A 24632-nucleotide genomic window follows, 5' to 3' on the forward strand; every position below is an offset into this window, starting at 1 on the left:
GCGGACAAAAACAGCGTATATAATAGACCGAACTGAAATATACCGCGTTGTTGTGAGTAAGATTTTTGCAAAACTCTCGTAAATATTGTAATATTTTCCCAAAAGCTGTAAATTCATATATCAAAGTAACAGATGCAGTTTACAGAACAGCGATATGTTTTTGGTAGAGAGTTACTGATTTGTAAACTTCGTGGTTCATTTTCCTGATTTGGGAGTTTATGGAAATTTTTGTAGAGGATTCCAGGCCCTAAACCAATATTTCCCTGCATAGAAAAACTAGAATTTACTTACCTCTGTCAAATGCAATAAATTTATTTCGATACAGTCGAGAACTTTTCTCATAAGAGCATTTCTGCGCTTTAGGTCTACTTGAATAAGAAACTCTGTGGTGGCCCTGAATTAAAGCTCCTACTTGAATTCGTTGAGCAGGCTTCGTAGTCAGTGGCTCATTATCTGCACGCCATATTGTGTATGTAATTTCGCTATAGTCAAGCGCTCAGGGTGTTACATTTATGAAGGCAGTGCATTTTCTTGAATTCAATTCGCTGTAGAGGTAAAATGCTATACGCGATTTTTCGTGCGTTTCTTGTAATACAAGACGCTATGAAAAAAAAAATCCGGCAGATCCCACGCCCCGTGGGAATCGATGTTATGCGAAGCAGTGTGCGGGCAGCCTACCAAGTTAACGAAACGACCATGAGAGCACCTAGACGTCGGTGGCTCTTTCATGACCTACATGACACGCATGTGATGAAATTCATGCTATGAGTCCTCAGGAGTCCCTTCAGCTACACCGAAGAAACCTTAAGGCGAAAGCCTTAGTCATGCTCATGACTATGACTTCGACCGTCAAAATGCCTTTTCCTTCACTTAATGTCTACGTCCGAACACATTGCCGTAATAATCTTTTTTCACTGAGTCATTGCAATTTTTCCTGGGTCATGCCCATGATTATGACTTCTACCATCATCTTTTAGTGTTTCCTTCACTTAGTACCCACGTCCGAACCCATTTCAGTGGTTTCTGAGTATTAATCTTTCTTCTCTGAGTCATTGTCATTTTTCATCAGTCATGATCATGGCTATGACTTCTGCCATCATCCTTTAGTGTTTCCCTTAGTACCACGTCAGAACCCATTTCAGTGGTTTTTAAGTGTTAAGCTTTTTTGCTGAGTCATTGACGTTTTTGCTGAGTCATGCTTATGACTATCACTTCTGCGACTATCCTTTAGTGTTTCCTTCACTTAGTACCAACGTCCGAGCCCATTTCAGTGGTTTTTGAGTGTTAATCTTTTTCGCTGAGTCCTTGTCATTTATACTGAGTCATGCTCATGACTGTGATTTCTACCATCATCCTTTAGTGCTTCCTTCACTCAGTACCCACGTCAGAACCCATTCCTGAGGTTTTTGAGTGTTAACCTTTTTTCGGTGAGTCATTGTCATTTTTGCTGAGTCATGCTCATGACCATGACTTCTACCAGCATCATTAGTGTTTCCTTCACTTAGTACCCACGTCCGAACCCATTTCAGTGGTTTTTGAGTGTTATTTTTTTTCGCTGGGTCATTGTCATGACCTATAAGACAAGCACGTCATTACAAAAAAATATGGGTTTTACATGCCAAAACCACGATCTGATCATGAGGCACGCGGTATGGAACTCCGAAAATTTGGACCACCTGCGGTTCTTTAACGTGCCCCTAAATCTAAGTACACGGGTGTTTTCGCATTTCGCCCCCATCGCAATGCGGCCGCCGTGGCCGGGATTCGATCCCGCGACCTCCTACTCAGCAGCCCAACACCATAGCCACTGAGGAACCACGGCGGGTGCATGTCATGACATTTATGTCATGACCTGTCACTTATGTTCGTCATACACTTTAGTCATACTATGCCAATTTTGGTACCTACCAAGTTAACGGAACAATCATGAATGCATCGAGACGTAGGCGGCTGATTCATGACCTACATGACACGCATGTAATGAAATTCATGTCATGACATATCATTTATGTTCGTCATATCCTGTTGTCATAGTATACCAATTTCGGCACATACAAACATACAATGTTACCGAAACGACCATGAGAGAGCAAGGACGTAGGCGGCTAGATAGAGAGATAGATAGATACTGTCAAAGTAGCAAATGTTCGCAAAGAAATGCTTCGCCTTTAAAAAGCTTCCACGTTATTGCTTCAGAGCTCACAAAATAGAGGAGCTACACAGAAGTCAGCAGGGATGTTTCACATACCTTGAATATATATATACGCGTGAGGCGGGCTGAGAGAACGCTCCGCTCACCAGCCCCGAAAGCCTTCCTGCTAGAAAGTCGACAAAACACTCTCTATGATCAAATTGCACGCCTGTGCACTTGCTTCGTCGGACCAGGGAGGTATTCTGTATGAGTCCACCTACTGGACATGTCCATTATGTCTGCTGCTGAAGTGCTCATTGGCTGTGATGCGTGGCACGTGCTAATACGCACCCCAGCCCACCAGCCAATGAGAACAGCAGACGAAATGGCCATGTCCAGTAGGTGGACTCATACAGAATACCTCCCTGGTAGAATTGATTTCTCAGCTGTCTAATACACGTTGCTGGGCCAGTTGGTGCACGTACCAGAGTGGCGGCGCAGCAGTATGCGAGGGTTGCTTTCCTAGCTGACGTTTTCTGTTCGCCTCTTGAAGGCGCCATTTGTTGGCGCCCACGTCACTGGGGCGCTTGTGAGGGCACATCGATAGCAGCGACCCCTCCGCCGCCGCTCTCCGGCGCGCGCGCTCATTGCGTTGCAGAACGGAACCGCCCGTCAGTGCCGCCGGACGACGCGCAGCGTGCGCGGTTGCTGCTACCGCCGGCCGTGAAGCGCCCGCCTCGGACGCGTTCTGCCCTGACTTGCCACGCGCTTCGCCGCCCCTCGTCTCCGAGCGCAGCGAGCCTCGTCTCCTGTTCGGTGCTGACGGTGTTTTGTGTGACCCATCGGCGATTTCTTCTCATTTACTCCGCTGAGCGGACCATTTACCAGCAACAATCGGCAGTCACTGTGTATCGTCAGAAGACGCGAGCAGCCGTCTCGTTCCACATCCGGCAGCAATTGCCTCCACTTATGGAAAAAAGAAATTGGGGACATCTGCACAGCTTTTATAGAAACATATAGTATAGTGCCGTGAAAAAGTAAATCTTAAGGCCTTCGTGTAGCTCTAGTGTTGTGTCGGCCATTAAGTGTTTACCTAGTCCCACCAGCGAATAACGCAGCAACATCCGTTTTTCGCAATAAGCACGGAAAAGTTGGCCCCTACCCCTTTTACTACAGAGTATGACCGCCAGTTGAAAAGCAGACGACGCCGAAGTAGACAGGTCGCAGAAAAGGTTGCAGTGGCCACCCGGCACCACAGGAGGGCTGTGTACACCGTTCTGAAGAAGCGAGGCAGGAAAGAAGGCAACTGACTCACCAACGTGAAGCTATAGAAAGAATTCTCCGCTGTGCACCGGCTTGCAAAAATAATAATAATAATGCCGCCTTAGACACCTCGCAACACCAAACCACCTCAACTGTATAAGCAGTGTCAGTTCGCTACGGACACTACCCGAAATGTGAAACAATCGCGGGACCAGTCGCCCATATTGGTCGCTTGTGCTGTTAAGAAATCGCTAATTGGTCACATGAAGGGGCCCATTTCAATACACGTCCTCCCAAAATATATTGTGTCTGGGCTACATGGTGAGAATGGTCCGAGTTTTCTCATAGCTGTGCTTTCTGACTCCGTGCGCCAATAGAGTTCCGACCCATTGAGCTTTCGACGCCCTATACGAACCACAACTTTAAACAAAGGCCGGCCAACAACGCTTTTACGCTGTGAGTGGATCCTACAAGTTTGGACCTTCTTCGAGAGAAAGCCTCCCTCACTAGCTTCGCCATTGTCAAGACAACACAAAGTCTTCTAATTTCGGACTCAGGTGAGTGACGTCGTAGTACTTTACATCATCAGACAGTTTTCTCGCGTGCATGAGAGATTAACGGAAGACAGCTTACTGTTTTTTATCCGAAAAACACGCATTGTACAACTTTCAAGGGTGCATTGCGCCTAATTCCACAAGGTAACCAGACGATGGCGTTTCTCAGTTATACAGAACATGACGCCGTTTCAAACCAGTGATACTGGATTGAAATACACAAAGAATACGCGCTTTCTAAGCAAACCATGTCCGGAAAAAACAAAAACTTTGCTTATCGGTCAAGTCAACGAGACTACATTGCTATTTCCTTCCTCAGCTTTTGGTGACAATGGTGATTTTGCTTCGGGTTTCGTTTGTACGTCTCTAAGCATCTTTGTTCACTTTCGTTACTCTTTTAGACCTGACCTGAAACAGCCTTCTGAGTGCGTTTTTCGAAGGATACTAAAACATTTATACTAGTTTGAATTAATAAATATCCTAATTTTCACTATCATTATGCAAGTTGTCCACAAATACTTTCTTGAACACTCAAGCAGTGTCGTGTGGTTCTCTGAGCGATACCTGAAACCGCCGAGATTTTCTCTCGTGCACTCTGCATGTGACTAATTCTTTATCGACTGTTCAAATTAACTCGTTCGCTTCCAGGCCCGCTGCCTTTTTCAGGGGCAACTCATAAGCTGACACGAGGAACTGCGTTCTATCCTAGAGCTTCACCAGGAGAGTATGGACTTGATCTCTAACTTATACGAGCTCTCTGGCTTCACTAAGCAAATTATCATCAATTAGAGATTAGATTATGGGGTTTTACGTGCCACGATCTGATTATGAGGCACGCCGTAGGGGGGGACTCCGGAATAATTTGGACCACCTGTGGTTCTTTAACGTGCACCGAAATCTAAGTACACGGGTGGTTTTCACGTGGGTGTTTTCGCATGAGTGTTCTCGCACGGGTTTTTCTCACTCTGAATGAAACAAAACCATCCCCTTTCGACAAATCCAGGCGTTCAAGTTACATAACAGAAACTAAGTGTGTTTTCGTGAACGATACTTATGCAAACGGGAAAAACATCTTGCAGAAATGCGCCGTGTAATATCGCAACAATGTGGCAATTATTGCTTTAGGTATCGAGAGTAGCGGAATACTCAGCATTCGCAACGTTGCCCTAACAATTCGAAATGTTTATATCCGGTCACTGCAAGTCCTGCGTTGCACATAAAAAGATTGTTAAATGCGAAGCATTTCTTGGCGAACATTTGCCACTTTGACAGTATCTATTCATCTATCTAGCCGCCTACGTGTTGGTATCCTAATGGTAGTTTCGTTAATTTGGTATGTACCAAAATTGGCATACTATGACAAGAGTATATGACGAACACAAATTATATGTCGTGACATGAATGTCATGACACGCGTGTCATGTAGGTCATGAAACAGCCGCCTTCGTCTTGGTGCTATTATGGTCGCTTCGTTAACTTGGTATGTAGCTGGAATGGGTTCGGACATGTGTATTAAGTGAAGGAAAGACTAAATGATGCTGGTAGAAGTCATAGTCATAAGCATGACTCAGCGAAAAAAGATTAACACTCAAAAACCCCTGAAATCGATTCAGACGCGGGTACTAAATGAAGGAAATACTTAAAGATAAAATAGTAGTCATATTCATGATCATGACTTAGCAAAAATAACAATTACCCAGCGCAAAATTAATAACACTCAAAGACCACTGAAATGGGTTCTGACATGGGTCTTAAGTGAAGGAAGCACTAGAGGATGATGGCAGGAGTCATAGCCCGGAGCATGACTTAGCAAAAATGACAATGACTCGAAAAAGATTGACACTCAAAAACCACTGAAATGAGTGCGGGCATGGGTACTAAGTGAAAAAAAAACAAATGATGATGGTAGAAGTCATAGTCATGAGCATGAATCAGCAAAAATTACAATGACTCAGCGAAAAGAGATTACCACTCAAAAGCCACTGACATAGGTTTGAACATAAATGATAGGTCATTCTATGAATGTCATGACATGCGTGTCATGTAAGTAATGAAACAGCTGCCTACGTCTTGGTGCTTTCATGGTCGTTCCGTTAACTTGATCGGCTCCCCGCACTCTGCTTCGCACAACAACGGTTCCCACAGGGCGTGGGATCTGCTGGCTTTTTTGTTTTTACTTTTAGATAAAATCATAATTACATGTTAACATCTTGTTTTGTCGATGGAAGCCTTGCGCTAGGTCGAGTAAAAAAATCCTACTGCATTGTGCCATTAAATGAACATAACATTCAAAGCGATGGAAAGAAAAAGGTTAGGCGTAACATGAAGGTACTTTCAAACAGTCTTTCAACATATTAAACTATTATTTTGCATTGTAACTCATGTACACGTGCTTCATGTGCTTGTTAATATGTTGGCGACTGGTATATGTAATCCATCTCCTCGATAGATTTCCTAATTTACAAATGAAAGAAAAATATATAGAAACTATTCAAGGACAAAGTAATCAAATCGTCGCTCAGGGTATCCCACAGGGCAGTGTGCATAGCCTGTTTCTCTTCGATTGTGCAATGGTAGAAGTCCATGTAGAGATGGGCTTCAGTAGATATTGACACGTATACATGTTTATATTTCACCGGTGGCCGCTTTCCGCCGGCTAACAAATGTAAAAGGTTGTCGCTCGGCGCAGGACGCGCCTGTATCAGAAGTTTCTAGAACGTTATCGATGCTTCTTTCCATTGCCCGTTTTCACCGACGCTTATGTTATCTGATTGTATGACCGACGCGAATTGTCTAGAACTTTCTGGAAGACACATGCGCGTACCAGGGATTAATCTGGAACATTCGATGACTCATGTATAAAAGCCGGCGCGTTTCACCGCAGATCAGATTTTCGACGATCGTCGACTGTGTTCGCCGCTATCGTTGTGCTTTGAGTGTAGCTTGCTTTTGTGGGCACAGGTTCGCCCTAAAGTCCCTATATAAGAAAAGTACCGCCATCTACTCTTTCCTCCGCCGCCTCCTCTCCTAAAGCGCTTGCTTTTTTCTTTACTTTTTGCTTGCGAAAGCCAAGTCGACGGTGGCGCACCTAGAAAGTCCACGTTGAAGCTTTCAGGCCGGGCGCGCGCTGCCGACGCCGCCGGCGACTGCGGCTGCGCAGAGGACTTTCAACATGGCTCTGAGGCGGAAAAAAAGAAAATATAAAGAAGTGAAAAGCGCGCGCTATCATCGTCCCATCGGAGATACAGGAGAGAGAGAAGCGGCGTTTATCAAAGGATGGCGGTACTTTTCTTATATAGGGACTTTAGTTCGCCCAATAAAGAATCAGTTTCGTCATACACAGTTTTACGACGGTTTTCTTCAGCGTCACTACTACGTGACAATATTGCAAAAATGTATTTCTGTCATTGACAACTTCCTAAAGGAAAGGGGCGTGGCTCTAGCTTATGCTAAGGTTGCTTTGCCTTTCACTACGCGGCAAATGGAACATTTTCATTTTCAAAGGCAAAGCATCATAACTGTGAAGCAACAGAAATCGCTTGGCGTTATTCTAGGCCAACAGCTGTCAGGAGCTTACGCATCAGTGCATTTGAAAAACAAGCGAACTTTGTTATAAAGTAACAAGGGTAGCGATGGGGGCTTGTTCGTGATTCATTAGGAATGCTTTTGATGCAGCGCGAAACGTATCATGGACACAAGAAGGAAGAAGGAAAAAAAAAACACACACACAGCGCTATTAGCAACAACGATGTTTATTCTCAAAAGCAGACCACTTATATACCACATGCGCCATAGCAGACATAGATCACGTGGAAGCACTGACAAACATGCGCGAATAAATTCACACTATCGAACCATATTTATGACCCGCGATAACTTACCAGAACAACTTGTCACCGCTTACGCAGGAAATCTAAGTCCTTAGGAGAAAACTGTTGCGTCCCGAATCAGCAGCGCGCATTCTTCGGTTGTTTCCATCGAAGCAGCCCTTTCATTCCTTTTGAGCCCCTTTCATCAGCGTCGCTCAGACGGCAACAGTACCCGACACCGACGGTGACAGGCAAACAAGCGCCCCAAATCGGCGGAGCGCATCCTTTGGGTGCTTCCCCCGATGCCACCCCCTTCATCAGCGGCCGTCTACCTGGCGACGAGACCCGACACCGGCACTGACGCGATGACAAAGGTCACTTAAAAGCGACTACAACTGCCACCCTTCGTGGAAGCGGGGACCAGCGCGAAGGCCACTCTCCTGACCCTGGCAAGGTCACTGTCACGGAGAGCAAGTAACCAAGTCATCGAATTTTCTGGAAGGAGTGCGAACCCCATGTTTCAGGATAGAAACACTAAAAAGAAAAAGCCGGCAGATCCCACGCCCGGTAGGAATCGATGGTATGCGAAGCAGTGTACCTACCGAGTTTACGAAACGACGATGAGAGCGCGAAGACGTAGGCGGCTGTTTCATGACCTACATGACACTCATGTCATGATATTCATGAGAGTGACTTGTTGGGCTAGTTGGTACATGGTTATACTAGGATAATGCCAGCAAACTTGAAAGTAGACGACCGTGTTGTCCGTGTTTGTAGGTATGTTGATGATTTCCTTGTTCTCTTAGATATCGGACGAAGTTATTGTCTCACTGACATCATTTGCAGTATTTTATCGGTTTTTCAGCATTGCTCTCGACTTCTTAGTTTCACCCTCGAAGCACCACAAGAAAATTCCATCAGGTATTTAGATTTGACTCTAACCTTTCATACTCAAGGTCACATATGCTGGGCTTATAGTCCGCGAACTAAAAAGACGTTGCTACCGTACCAATCCGCTCACTCGAAACTGGTCAAGCGTGGCATAAGCTTTTTGTGTATGTCGAATGCGGTGGAAAATAGTTGTACGCATCTAATGCAAGACAGTGCCTCCCAGCAAGAGAGGAGACTGTTAGCGGCAGGCTATCCAAGGACTTTGATCACTGCAGTGGCTGAATCTGTGCACAAGCGTTTGAAAATGAAAAACAGAGGGGTTCGCGAAGAGCGAGACAAAATAAAAAACAACTTGGTGGTTATGCCGTATGTACATGGCATTCCACACAGATTGAAAAAGGTTGCGGCAAGAAACGACGTCATATTGGTTTGTTCTGCGCCTTGTAAGCTAGCAAAACTGTGCATGAAGGTCTCGCAGCACAGTTTGCGAAAGAGTACGTGCAATACCAAGCATGTCGCGAAGCACCGCACGTGCGACACATGTGTAGTGTACAGTATTCCTTTGCAATGTGGTAGAGATTACATAGGACAAACCGGTCGCTGTGTGAATGATCTAATACCCACAGGAGGTAATCTTCCGCTACATTGTAAGGAGCGCGGTTGTAATCCCATCTTCAGTGACGTTTCAATCTTGGGGAAGGCTCGGCAGGAAAGGGAGCTGATTGAAGCCTATCGCATTCATCAACTTGGCCCCGAGAAGTGTGTGAGCGCGCCATCTGTGTTCCTTACCAAGAAAGAGCTTTTGTTTCTTGATCAGTGTAGACGTGTATAGATAAGGTGTTGTCTGTGTTTTTGTTATGCTGTGCCTTGCGCATGTTCAGTACGGACTTAGGGGACGTCGTTTTCATGTATGAAGTTCAGTTGTTAGTAGAGCCACCTTCCTGTCGCTTTGTCTATGTCTGCTTCTCGATTTTTTCTACTTTCAAGTTTGCTGACATTCTCCTAGTATAACCGTGATATTCATGTCATGACCTATCATTTATGTTCGTCATGCACTCTTGTCATACTATGCCAATTTTGGTACATACCAAGTTAATGAAACTACCATGAGAGCACAAAGACATAGGGAGCTAGATAGATAGAGACTGTCAAAGTTGCAAATGTTCACCAAGCAATGCTTTTCATTTAACACTGCTTGCGGTTCGTCGGTCGAAAGCAAGACCGTAGTGGCAATGCTCCTCGCAAAACCAAGCTGCGATATAACGAGTAAACTGCCCGGACCCTATGGAATTCTTTACAGATCAGCCGACAAGCGATCTCGCATTTGGCGCACTTTGAGGACGTGATGTGGCGATATTTCAAACAATAGAACAGTCATATCGGATTTATACGCAGCTATCATGCAGTGACAGAACTGTTTGCTCCATCGGCAGCCTTGCGGCTCAATTCACTTAAAAATTTAGCCGGAAAACTACGACTCAGTGCCGAAGCGGCGTCCTTACTGAGAGATCATGTGACGTTCACGTCGTGTGCGTTCTGTAACTCTGTCGACGACGCCCGCGCGCGGATGTCACACAAGGGTGGCGCTTCGCTGGAAAGAAGGCTCACCATCACGTCAATCGGCTCGACAGCCAGACTACCTTCCGCTCTGGCACACGCACTAGCCATCCGGCTGTGCATTGGTCGAGGCAGTAAATCCCTTCGTTCCACAAACGCCGACGATATTGCATTGGTCTCGTGCGTGGTACCATCCCGCTTGCGGTGAGCTGCCAGGTCGCTGTTGCTTCCGCGCATCGGATGCACCGCGCGTGTCCGACGAGCGCAATGCTCTCGGCGCCTTCAGGCAAAACTCCAAGCGGGAGATTCGAATGCGGTCATGCTGAGGCCGCAATACCTCCAATCACGAGACACGTATAGCGTGCACGCGTGATCGACGCGGAGAATGTGCAGCACCTGTCTCAAGCCAAAAGACCCGTTTTACGAAGCGCCAAGCAATGGCACCCTGCTCCGTAAAGTAAGACGCGTGCGCGTACGCGATAAGTGCTACGTACTAAAAGAACACTCGTGCTTTGCAAAGTACTGCGCGTTAGGCAGCTTTGTAGACGAAAACAGTTCGCTGGCGTTAAATCAGTCCAGCTCATACCTCTTCGGGTTTATACTTTGATTTAGCTGTAGTTATGCATAGCGCACATTCAGAAAATAATGAAGCACACAGAGATGAAGAAGGTAAAGGTAAAGGCACCTTCATTACAGCCGGCGTTTTCTCTGTCTCATAAGTTACTGCAGTGATGGAGCTGCGTGAATGAGTTACGCGAGTCATATCTGTCGTTGCACTGACGTCATTTGGGTAGAATCAGATTAAAACGCGCGCTCTGGTGTCGCTACCAACGCAAGGGATGTTTAACGTTAGCGAATCGTGTGCCCTGATCTATTGCGCAACAAACCTAGACTTGGCCAAAATGAGCCTGCGAGGAATTCTGAACGCATTAGCTTCATTCAAGCACAATATTAAAATTATTTCCAAGTGCGATTAGATTACTTCAGAACGTAGCGATACCCAGCCTAATCATGTGAAGCTATTAAGTCTCCACGGCGCTGCCCTACTTGAAAGCATTCTGCTTGGTTCTACTTGCATGAAGGACCAGTACATAATGTAAATCACTACTATATAGACGGCGTAAGCGAGTCTCGTTTTAGATGAACAGCAGAAACTGGGACCGTATTCTGTAACGCTTTGGTTTTCGAAGGATTCGGTTTGGCGGTGGCGTCACATTGGGGTGGTCCGTTGACGTAATGAAAACAAGTGGAAGTACAGAGGCCAATCGGCGCGAAGGTTTTGTTTGCGGCAGTGAACGTCACAAACCGAGTAAAAATATAGCAATGTACGAGCGCTTCTTGGTAAATATAAATAATTTGTTCATGGTATTGATGAGGTTTATATTTTTCATTACGAAACGTGTGTGAGTTGTACTGGTGGCGAGTGACCTAACGAATTTTGTTTACTTCGGTTTACCCATTTATGCCGCTAGGTGGGACGTCGTACGCTAACTTCGCGTTGCGGCCCCAATAAGCACTCAAGTTCCTCGCACAGTCGGAGCGCTGTCTCTTTTGAGAATCTGAATTGTCGCCTGAATTCCTCGTCTGTCATCTCAAAGGCGTCTTGTCGACGTCGAGGTCGTCGCTTTCTATCACGGAGGCTCGCTAAAAGCACGATAACAGGCTCCACAGGCACCGCACACGCCGTCATTTTGCTCCGAGTGCCGCGATCTCGCCCGTGCACACGGCATGCCTGCACACGGCACACCGCGCTTCGGATCAGACCGAAGCAGCGCGCGCGGCTTCGCTTCGTAGCAGACGACAAATTCGGTTTCCGCGTGATTGGCATGTGTGTGACGTCATCAAAAAATGCGTTGGCGCCCTGAAGCGATGGCGTCACCCAGGCGGCGACCAATCGCTGCATGCAAACCGAAGTCTTCGAAAACCGAAGCGTTACAGAATACGGCCCCTGGGCATAGAGATCCGAGAAGACTGCAATTCCAAAATATACTCGAATGGACTGAAGGCTGTTCTAAACTTGCATTTGCACAGCGTGTGAAAGTAAATAACATTCCACAAAGAAGCGCCCCCCCCCCCCCCCCCCTCCGCAACTAAATTTGAGAACGTGTTCGACATTTTTCGTAAAAGATAGGTGTCGCTATTTCTGTTTTTTTTAATACATCGTTCTTCTCTGCTGCATATATTCTCTTTAGCTAGACGCACGCTTCTGAGAAGCACACCAAATGTCCGTGACCTTCAACAATCTCAGAACGACGACAAGGCTCGACCTTCTGAACGTGAAGGTCTCCACGCCTTTTCATCCCCCGCTCATTAAGAGCAAAGTGTCACTTCAGCGTCTTCGCCGTGGCCGTTTCATCCGCGTAAACTTTCCTCGTTATAAGGCGCAAAGCAAGGTGCGTACATGACAGCTGCGCATATCTGTGATTCGTAGAGCCACCGCTGAGCTGTTCGTATCTATGCTTGCATCTATTGGCAACAGACGCCGTTCAGGAAACGGGCGTTGGCTTGCCACCGAACTGAACACGTGTGCTAGCTGAAATGAGTGCATTCCTAAGCTGCGCAAAGCGATCCTTGAAACGCGCTCTTGACTTATTGCACTTGTTGTGCTCACTCCTTTACTCGTGTCCTATTAAGGCATGCCAGATTCCGCAATTTCAATGTGCCTCATTTTTTCGAGCACTTTGGATGCTCTCCAACGCGAAACAGGCGCATTTCTTTTCCCGTTGTCGCGCAAATGAAGAGAAGATAGCGCATTGGTGGTTTCACAGTTTAGCAGAAGCTCACAGTAAGAATGAGAAAACGCTTTTACACACGACTGTCATGACGAAGTGCAGAAGGAAACCGAGAGATTCACTACCAGGTATACTTAGCTACTCTGTCTGCTGCACGGAACTTTGGAAACACAATATGCGCTACAGGCGGCCCTGCATACAAGGCGAGTGAGAACCTTGTTTGGGTGTCACTGCACGCCATTTAATACATTCAGCTGCGACACTGTCTTACCCTACTCAGCATCATCGGCTCCTGCCATTCGGCCTGCTCCAGACGACGTTTTCTTTATTAGCTGCTGCATTAACTGCATGCATTAGTTGGTGCCTGTTAGCGCCTGCTACTCCTCTTTTCTTATTTCACAGATAATATAAAAAATAGAGAAAAACGTCAAACAAAAAGTACAGAAAAGAGGGACAACAATTATAAAGTTGACATACAGACAGCAACAACTGTTTCCGAACAGTTCACAAGCGTCCGATGTTCATCTTGATGTATACACGGCGGTCGTCGTTGGCAGCAAACACAGCGGACACACAGAACAACTACAGGAGCAGAATAATGAGTGAGTACGGGAAACACGTCTGTATATACTGTAACGTCCCGGTCAAAAGAAGAAGACGAAGTGAAGAGAGAGACGAAGAAGAAGATGATCGAATGAAAACAGTTGGTCTGTCTCCTCGCTTGCATGGTAATCTAGTTATTGCGACATCTGCCTTTTTTTTCTTTTACTTGGCGTTTCTTGTTTTCTTGTTTTCAAATATGAATTTTCTTTAGCATTCCCACTGCCGCCCAATTCTTGGCCTATCCCCCTTAGTGTGTGCGAGCCATTACAGAGGTACATCACCAACATCATCATCAAAAAGTTGATCAGTCTCGGATCCTTTATTTTGCATTTGGCGCAGCCCGAAAGGATGTGGATAGAAGTACGAGGTACTACTACAGCCGGCCAACCGTACGTCACGTCATACCAAGCCGAAGAACAAGTCGAGGTCCAAGAGACAGCGACGTCACCCAGCCTGCTCCAGTTCATCGCAAGTAAGGCTAAAGTCGATAGGGAAACAGCGCAAAAAAACACGACAAGAAGGGAGATACACACCAGCGCTGACTGACGACTGAATTCTTTATTCAGAAAGGTCACAAACAGTGTTTGTGATCTGTGCCGTAATCCAGGACTTTTCGCAGTGCACGATCCGCAAACGCTACCATGACGCGTGTGTCCGAGAAATCTTTGAGGCTGCTGCCATTGCAAGAAATGGTGCGTCGCACGTGCGTCAGCACTCCGTCTGTGGCCTTGTCTGAGGCAGAACTAACATATTTCCGGAACCGTCATAATTCGCGGGAAATCCAAATCTAATCGGTGTCTATTTTTTGCCCATGCGCAGTGATCTACCCTTCTTTTCTTTCTTTTTCTTTTGGTATATATGTGTTCCTTTCTGAATAAAGAATTCAGTCGTCAGTCAGCGCTGGTGTGTGTCTCCTTTGTGTTTTTTTGCGCTGTTTCCTTATCGAGTATGTACCGACTAGCCCAAGCCTCTACGGTCTTGCAAGGCTAAAGTCACCGAGGCGGATCTCGTCAGCCGAGGTGTATGGAAGATCAATATCAAAATCCGACTATGAAGAGCACTTCAGACAGTTATCAAGTAGGAAGCCCTTTCGAAATGACAATAGCCAGGACATTGCTACGGTTATGGAGCAGATGTTGAAAGTACAGGCGTCTCAAATTGAGCAACATGGACAACTGCTTGCTATGCTAACAGAGACTCTGCGTGCTAACAATGGTCCCAAAGCTGAATTAGTGAAGCCGGACATGTTCGACGGGACGACCGCGTCGGCACCCACTTGGCTCAAGTTCTTTGAATACGCTTGTGAAAAGAACTGCTGGGTGACGTCAGAGGATAAAGTGCTAAATATGAGGCTGTTTCTTGTACACAATGCCAAGAAATGGTATGAGCTCCGCTTAACAGACCATCAGGACGACGCCTGGGATCAGTGGAGAGCAATTGTTATCTCCGCTTTTGATCAGAACCCGGTGGACCGATGGGACAAAGCTATATTTTTCAAACAACGCTCGAGTTCACTAACTGACTATTTCTACAAGAAGAGACGGCTGTTACTGCAAGCAGATCCTACTTTGCCTGAGTCATCTATTGTGCCATTAGTCATCCACGGTATGACAAAGGAATGCCAAAGGCAAGCGCAAATAAGGTCGCCCAAGACAGTTTAAGACCTACTGGGGTGCCTTAAGGACGTTTGCCATGAAGCCCCTGCGCCCGTTGCACAGCCTAATTGGATCCATCTATCCAGAGTTCTTGCGGATAATACACCGACAGCGATGACAACATCCACCAGATTCTGGCTATAATCCCCTTGCAACCGAAACGTCAAGGAGACAAAACACGAATCAACATGGGTGAACAGCCCCACCCGTGTAACCAAAACTAGGCTGTCTACTTGATTCGATCAAACGTTTTGCAAATGGCACTGCTTATTAACGGAAGAAAAGTAAGCGCCCTAGTCGACACAGGAGCTTCAGTGATTAATCAAACCATGGTGAAGGCAGATCACATGCGACAGGGTAAAGTGGTAATGGTTAAGAGCTACAATGGATCGTCTCGAACACTGCGCACCTGGACGAGAGTCAACTTGGCTGGGGAGGACTTCACAGTAGAAGCGCTGGTTATGCGTGATGTCGAATTCTTGTTTATACTATCAAGACCCAACATAAAGAAACTATGAATGAACATTTCTTGGAAAGATGAAGTGACTCTAGACTCCCTGGTTTCAAGTGTCTAGACACCGCCACAGAAGAGGATTGCCAGATGCGCTAATCATATATGGACAATTTTTCCCGAACTTATATGCCTCGATACATATCCACCTGCAGCTTCTGTACCCGAAGTAACTTTTGAACTTCGCGACACGACTGTTGTACGGAAGAGAGCCTACAGGATTTCTCATGAAAAGAAAGTATGGCTGAAACAAGAGCTGCAACAAATGTTGAACGCTGGAATAATAAGGCCCTCAACTTCACCTTTTACGTCTCCTATAACTATTGTCCCTAAAGAAGATGGTTCACTGCAACTTTTTACTGATTATCGGCAAATCAACACCCAAATAGAACTGTATCCATTCCCTATGCCTTTGACTGATGACATCATTTATGACACTGGAGGATGCCAATGGTTCTCACGAATTGATTTGTGCAAAGGTTATTCGCAGGTACCCTTCCAGGAAAAATTAAACAAGTACACGGCATTTATAACGCCATTTGATGTATATGAATACGACCGTCTGCCATTCGGTTGGAAGAACTCGGGTGCTTGGTTTCAGCGCATTATGAACGGGGTACTCAAAAATTTCATAGGAGATTTCTGCAATGTTTATGTTGATGACACCATCATTTACTCCCGTGCCGATGAAGAGCACTGTTCCCACGTCTCTAAAATACTATAAGCGCTGAGCAAATCACACCTGAAGATAAACAAGAAGAAAAGTGAATTCTTTCAGAGAAAGGTGGTGTTCCGTGGCAGAGTTCTAGACAGCTTCACGAAGACGACAAAGGAACAGTCCTGTCCAACGAATCAAGGAACTGCATAAGCCCTACGATGTTCACTCACTGCGCGTGTTCTTAAGACTGGTAGGACATTTTAGGGCGTTCATTAAAGACTTTGCGGCGATATCCAGGTGTCTTACAAGGCTCACTCAAAAGGAAGTTCCCTTTGTGTGGAGCGACGAGTGCGCCCGTGCATAAGAAGAACTGGTGCGCGCAATATCTTCAGATCCGATCCTCATATTACCCGATTTCGCCAAGCCCTTTGAGCTCTGCACTGACGCGTCTAATTATGGCACAGGAGAAGTATTATGCCAACAAGATTCCAGCCAAGACAGAAGCAACCAGTTAAAGGTGATTGGCTATTATTCCTACACCCTTTCAAAAGTGGAAGTAAATTACACGACCACGGAAAAGGAAGGCTTAGCAGTAGTGCTGGCGTTACGATACTTCAGGAGTTATTTGGAAGGCCGTCGGTTCAAGCTTTTCACGGACAATCAGGCTTTGACATACCTTCTGAGCCTTACACAACCGATGGGAAGAGTGGCAAGATGGATTAGCGAGATTCAGCAGTTCACTTCTGATGTTAGCCACAGACCTGGTGAAAAGCTACCTGACGCGTACGCGTTATCAAGATTGCACATACCGCCAATAAACAACGATCAAGGGGCACACATCGCAAGTGTATGGGAAGACACCGAAGAACTAAAATTAATAGACGGAAAGTTTGTTGTCCCTCAAAGCTGTATATCCAAAATATTGCGGCTCTATCATGACAGTCTACAATCAGGGGGGCATGATGGCTTTTGGCGGACCTACTGGAAGATTCAGAAACGTTTTACGTGGAAGAACATGAAAGCCGATATTGAGAATTACGTCAGGACCTGTCATCAATGTCATAATACCAAAGCCACGTTTCGCCCAAATGGAAACGAGATGGTCATTCCTTTGCATTCAGATGTCCCCTTGGAAGTCGTTCATCTCGATTTTGCTGAAATCAAAAAGAAAGGGGAGGGTGTGCGCAGGACTCAGTCTCTTATAGTTGCTGTTGACCAGTGCACACGTATGGCGGCGGAGAAACCTGGAAGAGAAGATGCTAACAGTGTGATTGCACTGATGGAAAGCGAGGCATTTAAACACACCAAGGTGATTGCTTGTGGCCTGGCACTCCGCAGCGAGAGGCTCCGTCGTTGGGCAGCAGAAAAGGGTATCACTTTGAGATTTTCAGCACCACATACCACGTGGAAGGAAATGCCCTAGCGGAACGCCTTATGCGTGACTTGAAGACCTTCATTTTTATATACGCAGAATTTCGTGGATGATCGAAGTGTGCTCTTGAAGCAGCGGTTAGGCATCACAATTAATCTCACACAGCTGGACTTGGCTGTAGCCCTCAGTTTGCTGCCTTTCAGAAGACGACGTGGTTACCAGCAGATTACGAGCTTGGCATAGTAGGGAAGGTCCATATTTCAGAACGCAAGAAGACGTCAGAGGAATACCATATGTAAAAACGTACAATGAAGAAATACTACAACTCGCGCCATGCAACTCACACGCCCAACGTACAACCTGGAGACGTGGTGCTAGTGCGAAAAGGTCTTGATCGTTCTAAGCATGCTTTCACAGGCCCTTATGTTGTCCTCAAAACGGTGAAGCAGCAAGGTATACTCAAGTCGGTGCACTTTGAAGGACCAACAGGCAAGACAGAAGTTACAACTGTAGGTAACCTAGTGCCTTACCATCCGCGGAAGGATGGCAATAAGAGACCTGGAGAATGTAATGTCCCGGTCAAAAGAAGAAGTAAAGAGAGAGGCGAAGAAGAAGATGATCGAATGAAAACAGTAAACAGTTGATCAGTCTCGGATCCTTTATTTTACACACACACACATATATATATATATATATATATATATATATATATGTATATGTTGAAAAAATGAATCACTTCGAAAATGCAGTGTCGTGATCAAAGTTACAATAATAAAATTTAATAACTTTGATGTATTTCCGATTCATCAAGAAATTAACTGTACTATATTGTGTTTTGGCATACTATACGCGGTCGTCAAATGATCACAAAACCATAAAGTCGACAGCAATGATTACATTTAATATTGTTATTATTATTGCTGTATTGTTGTTCCACCCATTATGTGGCTATTTATCGAGCTACTTTTCGTGTTATTGTTAATGCAGATAGTATTCTTTGCGTGGCCGTTTGGGCCTGTCTAGCTATTTATCGAGCCTGGCCCAAGCGACCCAACTTTTGAACTAGCTTGGGCCATTGTGCTCGTGATACCGTCATCGCATCATTCGTCACCCGACTGTTGTCATACCGTCGTCGGGATATGGTCGTTATTCTAACTGAACTGTTGCTATACCGTCGTCGTCTTGGCTGGCACACGAGTGCCATAGCAAAGTGTGCTGATACTGTAGACAGTCGCATACGAGTGTTCCTGGTCATCGAGTGAGATCTGTTGACGTTTGCCTGTGCGCGCACGACACCATGCATGCTTGCTAATCTAATTAGCAAGCGTGGTGTAACTAGTAAGCGCTCCTCCACGAGTGTAGACGGTCGCTCCTGCAACTCGTTTATACATAAATACAATAACGGGAATAAATACGCAGTTACAACTGTGGTCCAGATGAAAAATGTGCCAGGCAGGACTGTAATACTACGTAAGATGAAATCATCGTTAATTTAGACAGTACAGCACCCTTTCACAAGTTTTGCCGAAATGAAAACAGTTACTGCGGATGCACACCTCGAAGCGACGAGGTCACGAGGACGACGGTTGTCGATGGTCGGACAGTGAAGAGAGTTTTGTGCGTCTACGACACGTGTGCATACGTGCACGCATGGCTTCTTGTGGCATGTACCCACACTGTGGGTACGGCCACGTATGGGCATGTAACTATCAACAAATAACCAGTGGCCGCAACAATGGGGCAGGGAAGACAGAAGAGGTGAACATAATTAAAAAAATAAAAGCTGCTGCAAATCGAGCGGAGTTGAAGTAAATACCCTCTCCTCAATAGGATACTTTTGGGTCGACATTATGCTAACAACTTTTATGTAGCTATTTATGTTATGATTACGCGGAACGCAGCTACGCTCACTGAAACTGCTTTGTTGGTCCAAAATTTCATTCTGTGCATGAAGCGGGCCTGCATACTCATATTTAATTTCATACTGAAGTTATGCTGCGCGGCAACCCAAGCAAATAAAAAATAAATAAAAGAAGCCGGTGCATCCGATGGCACACACTCCAGAATGGAGTAGCCCAAATTCTTCGGTACTGGTCATCCGTATCATGCGGCCTTCCATAAAAGGGTATGTGTGTGCTTAGAGGTACCCAATATATATATATATATATATATATATATATATATATATAGATAGATAGATAGATAGATAGATAGATAGATAGATAGATAGATAGATAGATATGAAGTGAGGTTATGCCGGGATCCGGTAGTCGAACAGGGACTTGTAGGTTGAGGTTGTAGGCTGTAGGTCCGGCCGGATCTCGGCCGGAACGTTGGAATTAAAGTATCGTTTTAGGAACCTACAAGTTCCTATATATATATATATATATATATATATATATATATATATATATATATATATATATATATAGGATGCCTAGTGTCGCGATGCCAAACATACCCCCCACACTACCCAAGAAGACGATACGACGACGACGTATACTGACGCCGACGACGTTGCCCGTGCCGATCTTAGCATTCTGATAGATGGACATCACGTCACCGCACTTGTTGACACTCGCGCAGACTTCTCAATCATGCGGCAGGCGCTGGCCGAGCGCATTCGGAAAGTGAAGACGCCGTGGACCCGGCCACACATAAGAAGTGCCGGGGAGAATGCCTTTCGTCATTCTGCCCGACTGCTGCAGAGACCTCATCTTAGGGATGGATTTTCTGCCTGGTTAGCGAGCCACTGACCACATACCACGAAATTGCCCAATACTACCGCCTCGCAAGACGGACAAAACCCCCACCTCATCCCATGCTCACCAAGGGACAAGAAGTCACTTGGCGCCGACTCCAAACGCACTCCTTTCCCAGCCCACAAATATACGCACACTTTTACCCTGACCTGACAGACCCACACTGCTCATCATGTGGGTCCATAGCCTCCTTAAATCATATTCTCTGGGACTGCAGAGAAAATCTCCCCCCACCAGATCTCCTGGCCGCTCCCTCGCCTGAAGCGTGGGAAGCGATACTCATGAACCCGAACCTGGAGGTTCAACTTCGGGCCATCAAAAGAGCTGAGGAGGTGGCTGTAAGGCACCACCTGGTAACCACCCCTCACTAAGCAAATTAACAAAATAAAGTTGTTTCCTCCTCCTCCTGCGAGATCACGGCGCCGTCATAAACATTCCGGGCCGTATGGTGACGTTCTCTGCAAGCCCCTATGCCGACACCATTCATGACGGGCAACATGAGCGTCGGCGAATCGCCGACGACGTCACTTAAGTTGCGCATCAACCGCGCTCCTGCCACCTTGTATCTGTCTCGTGCCAGAAGCCCTACCATGCGGATGTGACTGCGGAGCAAATCGTTGCACTATTGCTAACCCAAGGCATTTCGATTGCTAGAGGCCTACTCGACATGACTCATGTGCATGCGGAAGTCCTTCTCACGAACTTCAGCGACGAACGCCGTCACATCCAGAAGGGCACCGCAATTGCTTACTGCGACGAAGTCACCCAAGCAAAAGATTGTTTGGCTGAACAACGTCAAGAAACGACTGTTCCGGCCTCGACACATTTGTCTTTCGACGTCAGCTCCACCCTGTCGCCTTCTGAGAGACGGTGCCTCTTGGAGCTGATACACCAGTTCGAAGATTGCTTTTCGACTACGTCAAAGGTGAAACAAACACCACTGACCAAGCACCGTATAATCACGGATGATACCATGAGGCCGATTCGACAAAACCCGTGTAGCTCCAAAGGCACGTGAAGAGATTCAAAACAAGTGACCAAGATGCTCGAGGATGACGTGATAAAGCCTTCAAACAGCCCCTGGGCGTCACTCGTGGTCTTGGTCAAAAAGAAAGACGGCAGCTTGCGCTTCTGCGTCGATTACCGCAAATTAAACCAAGTCACTAAGAAAGACGTCTACCCACTGCCACGCATAGACGATTCGCTGGACAGGCTGCGGCATGCACGTTTTTTTTCTTTTTTTTTTCATCAATGGACCTACGAAGTGGTTATTGGCAGATAGAGGTCGATGAGAGAGATCGTGAAAAAACGGCCTTTGTGACCTCCGACGGTCTTTACGAATTTAAGGTACTTCTTTTCGGTCTGTGCTCAGCGCCAGCCACTTTTCAGCGTTTAATGGACACCGTACCGTACTATCAGGCCTGAAGTGGCAAACTTGCTTGGTCTATTTAGACGACATCATAGTGTTCTCAGCTACATTCGAGGAGCACCTAAACCGGTTACTCGCTGTTCTTCAAGCCATACGCTTAGCTGGCCTGACGTTAAAGCCCGAGAAATGTCATTTTGGTTTCAGTGAACTGTGCTTCCTCGGCCACGTCGTCAGTTACGAGGGTGTACGTCCTGACCCAGATAAAATAGACGCTGTGGCAAAGTTCCCCACACTGGCCGACAAGAAGGCAGTGAGGCGCTTCTTGGGGCTGTGCGCCTATTACCGGCAGTTCATTGCGAACGTCTCACGTATTGCTGCCCCGTTAACACGCCTTACACGCGACGATGTACCCTTTCTGTGGGGTGAAAATGAGTAAGTAGCTTTGACGAACTACGCCAGCGCCTGCAAACGCCTCCAGTTCTCGCACACTTTGACCTGGAAGCCCCTACAGAACTTCACACTGATGCGAGCAATGTTGGTCTGGGGGCCGTACTGGTGCAGTGGCAAGACGGCTTCGAAAAAAATAATCGCTTACGCCAGCCGCACTCTCTCTCGTACGGAGTAAAACTACTCGACTACTGAGAAGGAATGCCTCGCCGTGGTGCGGGCGGTTACCAAATTTCGCCCGTATTTGTACGGCCGTTCATTCAAGGTTGTCAGCGATCATCATTCTTTTTGTTGGCTTACTAACTTGAAAGATCCATCTTGCCGTCTGGCGCGCTGGAGTCTTAGGCTTGAGGAGTTCGACATGACCATAATTTACAAATCTGGGAAAAGGCACACCGACGCCGACTGCCTTTCTCGGTCACCCGTCGAGCCCGCAGGTGCCGATGACGTGGACGTGGACGCTGCATTTTTGGGAGTAGTCGACGCCGTCACCGTGTCACAGGAGCAGCGCCATGACCCAGAGCTACTCCCACTCATAAACTTCTTGGAAGGCCGAAGTAAAGACGCCCCGCGACTCTTTGCCAGGGGACTGCCGTCGTTTTGTCTGCAGAATGATTTTCTCTATAAGAAAAACTTTTCAGCCAGCGGCAACATGTACCTGCTTGTCGTACCGGCATCACTTCGCAAAGAAATACTAACAGCATGCCACAATGAAGCCACCTCAGGTCATCTAGGCTACACGAGAACACTGTCCCGGCTCCGACGCAAGTACTATTGGCCAAAGCTACCCGCTGCTGTGAAACATCATGTACAAACACGTGCTGACTGCCAAACACGCATAGCACCTCCAGGCAAGCCTGCAGGTCTCTTACATCCAGTCGAGGTATCAGGTCAGCCTTTCACCCCAGTTGGAATGGATTTCCTGGGCCCATTTCCAACGTCTACAGCCGGCAACAAATGGATCATTGTCGCAACCGATTACCTGACGCGCTACGCGGAGACTAAAGCTACGCAGCGGGGCACAGCAGCCGAAGCGGCTCATTTTTTCATCGAAAACGTCGTCCTTTGGCACGGTGCCCCAAAAGTAGTCATCACAGACAGGGCAACTGCCTTCACTGCAGAACTTCTTGACTCGGTTCTCACACTAAGTGGTACAAGCCACCGGAAAACAACCGCGTATCATCCCCAGACCAACGGACTAACCGAGCGCCTTAATAAGACCCTCGCAGACATGCTATGCATGTACGTCGACGTGGAACACAAGAACTGGGATCAGATTTTGCCTTCTATCACTTTGGCATACAATACCGCTCGACAAGAAACTACTCGAATGACACCCTTCAGCTTGGTCCACGGTCGCGAAGCCACGGCGACGTTGGATGCCATGCTGCCTCATGAGTGGGACGACATACCTACCGACGTTGTCGAATATACTCAGCGCGCCGAAGAAGCCAGGCAGCTTGCCCGCGTACGTATCTGCTATCAGCAAGACCAAGATGCAAAACGGTACGATCTTCGACACCGGTCCGTTCTCTACACTCCCGGCGATAAAGTATGGGTTTGGATACCCATACTCCGTCGTGTACTTCCTGAAAAACTGCTAAGACGGTACTTTGGGCCGTACAGAGTGATTCGACGCCTGAGCGACGTGACCTACGAGGTCGTTCCTGACAGTGACAGTAGCTCCAGTCGCCGCAAGCACTTACCCGAAGTGGTGCATGTGGTGCGGATTAAGTCGTATCTGTCGAACTAAGTTTCGTTTGTTCTTTTCTGTTGTTTTTTTTTTTCTGGTTTTGTTTTGCGCGTCTTACTCTGTGCCATTTATACACCGCCCTCATATGCTTAAGTTGCGCATCGGGACGATGCTTTCTTCGGAGGGACGCTAATGCCGCGCCTGTACTCCGATGAAGAGGAGGGAGAAGAGAGAGTGTTACGTATCAGGGGCGGTGGAAGATTATCGTCTTTCGACGTCATTTACAGCGAAGCAAGCAGATATGCGGCCAATTTTTTTTATGTTGGCTAACTTGGTGTTCTACCTACAAAGCACGCCGAAGGTGTGGGATGACAACCACGAGGAAGACCTTAACGACTGGAACACGTGCAAGCAGAAGCTGGAGGACTTGTTCGGCCGTCCCGCTGGTCGGAATAGCGCCGCAAAAAAAGAACTAGCGACCCGCGTCCAAACGTCCACACAATCATACGTCTCTCACATCCAGGCCGTGCTGGCTCTCTGCCGCAAGGCCGACCGCGATATGGCTGAGTCAGACAAGGTTGGCCATGTCGGATCGCTGACGATGCGTTCAACCTGCGCATGTGAA

The 24632-nt window shown here is 46.8% G+C and overlaps 1 protein-coding gene across 1 annotated transcript in view; it reads left to right on the forward strand.

The window, feature by feature from the left end:
- The first annotated feature begins 2802 nt into the window (after positions 1-2802).
- Positions 2803-24632, forward strand: part of LOC119440814 (parathyroid hormone/parathyroid hormone-related peptide receptor-like) — a 1097515-nt gene continuing 1075685 nt past the window's right edge. Inside the window, exon 1 of the mRNA XM_049662649.1 lies at positions 2803-3951. The gene's annotated coding sequence lies outside the window, so the exon portion shown is untranslated. The remainder of the gene's footprint in view (positions 3952-24632) is intronic.

This window comes from Dermacentor silvarum, chromosome 2 (assembly GCF_013339745.2).
Source record: "Dermacentor silvarum isolate Dsil-2018 chromosome 2, BIME_Dsil_1.4, whole genome shotgun sequence".
NCBI lineage: Eukaryota > Metazoa > Arthropoda > Arachnida > Ixodida > Ixodidae > Dermacentor > Dermacentor silvarum.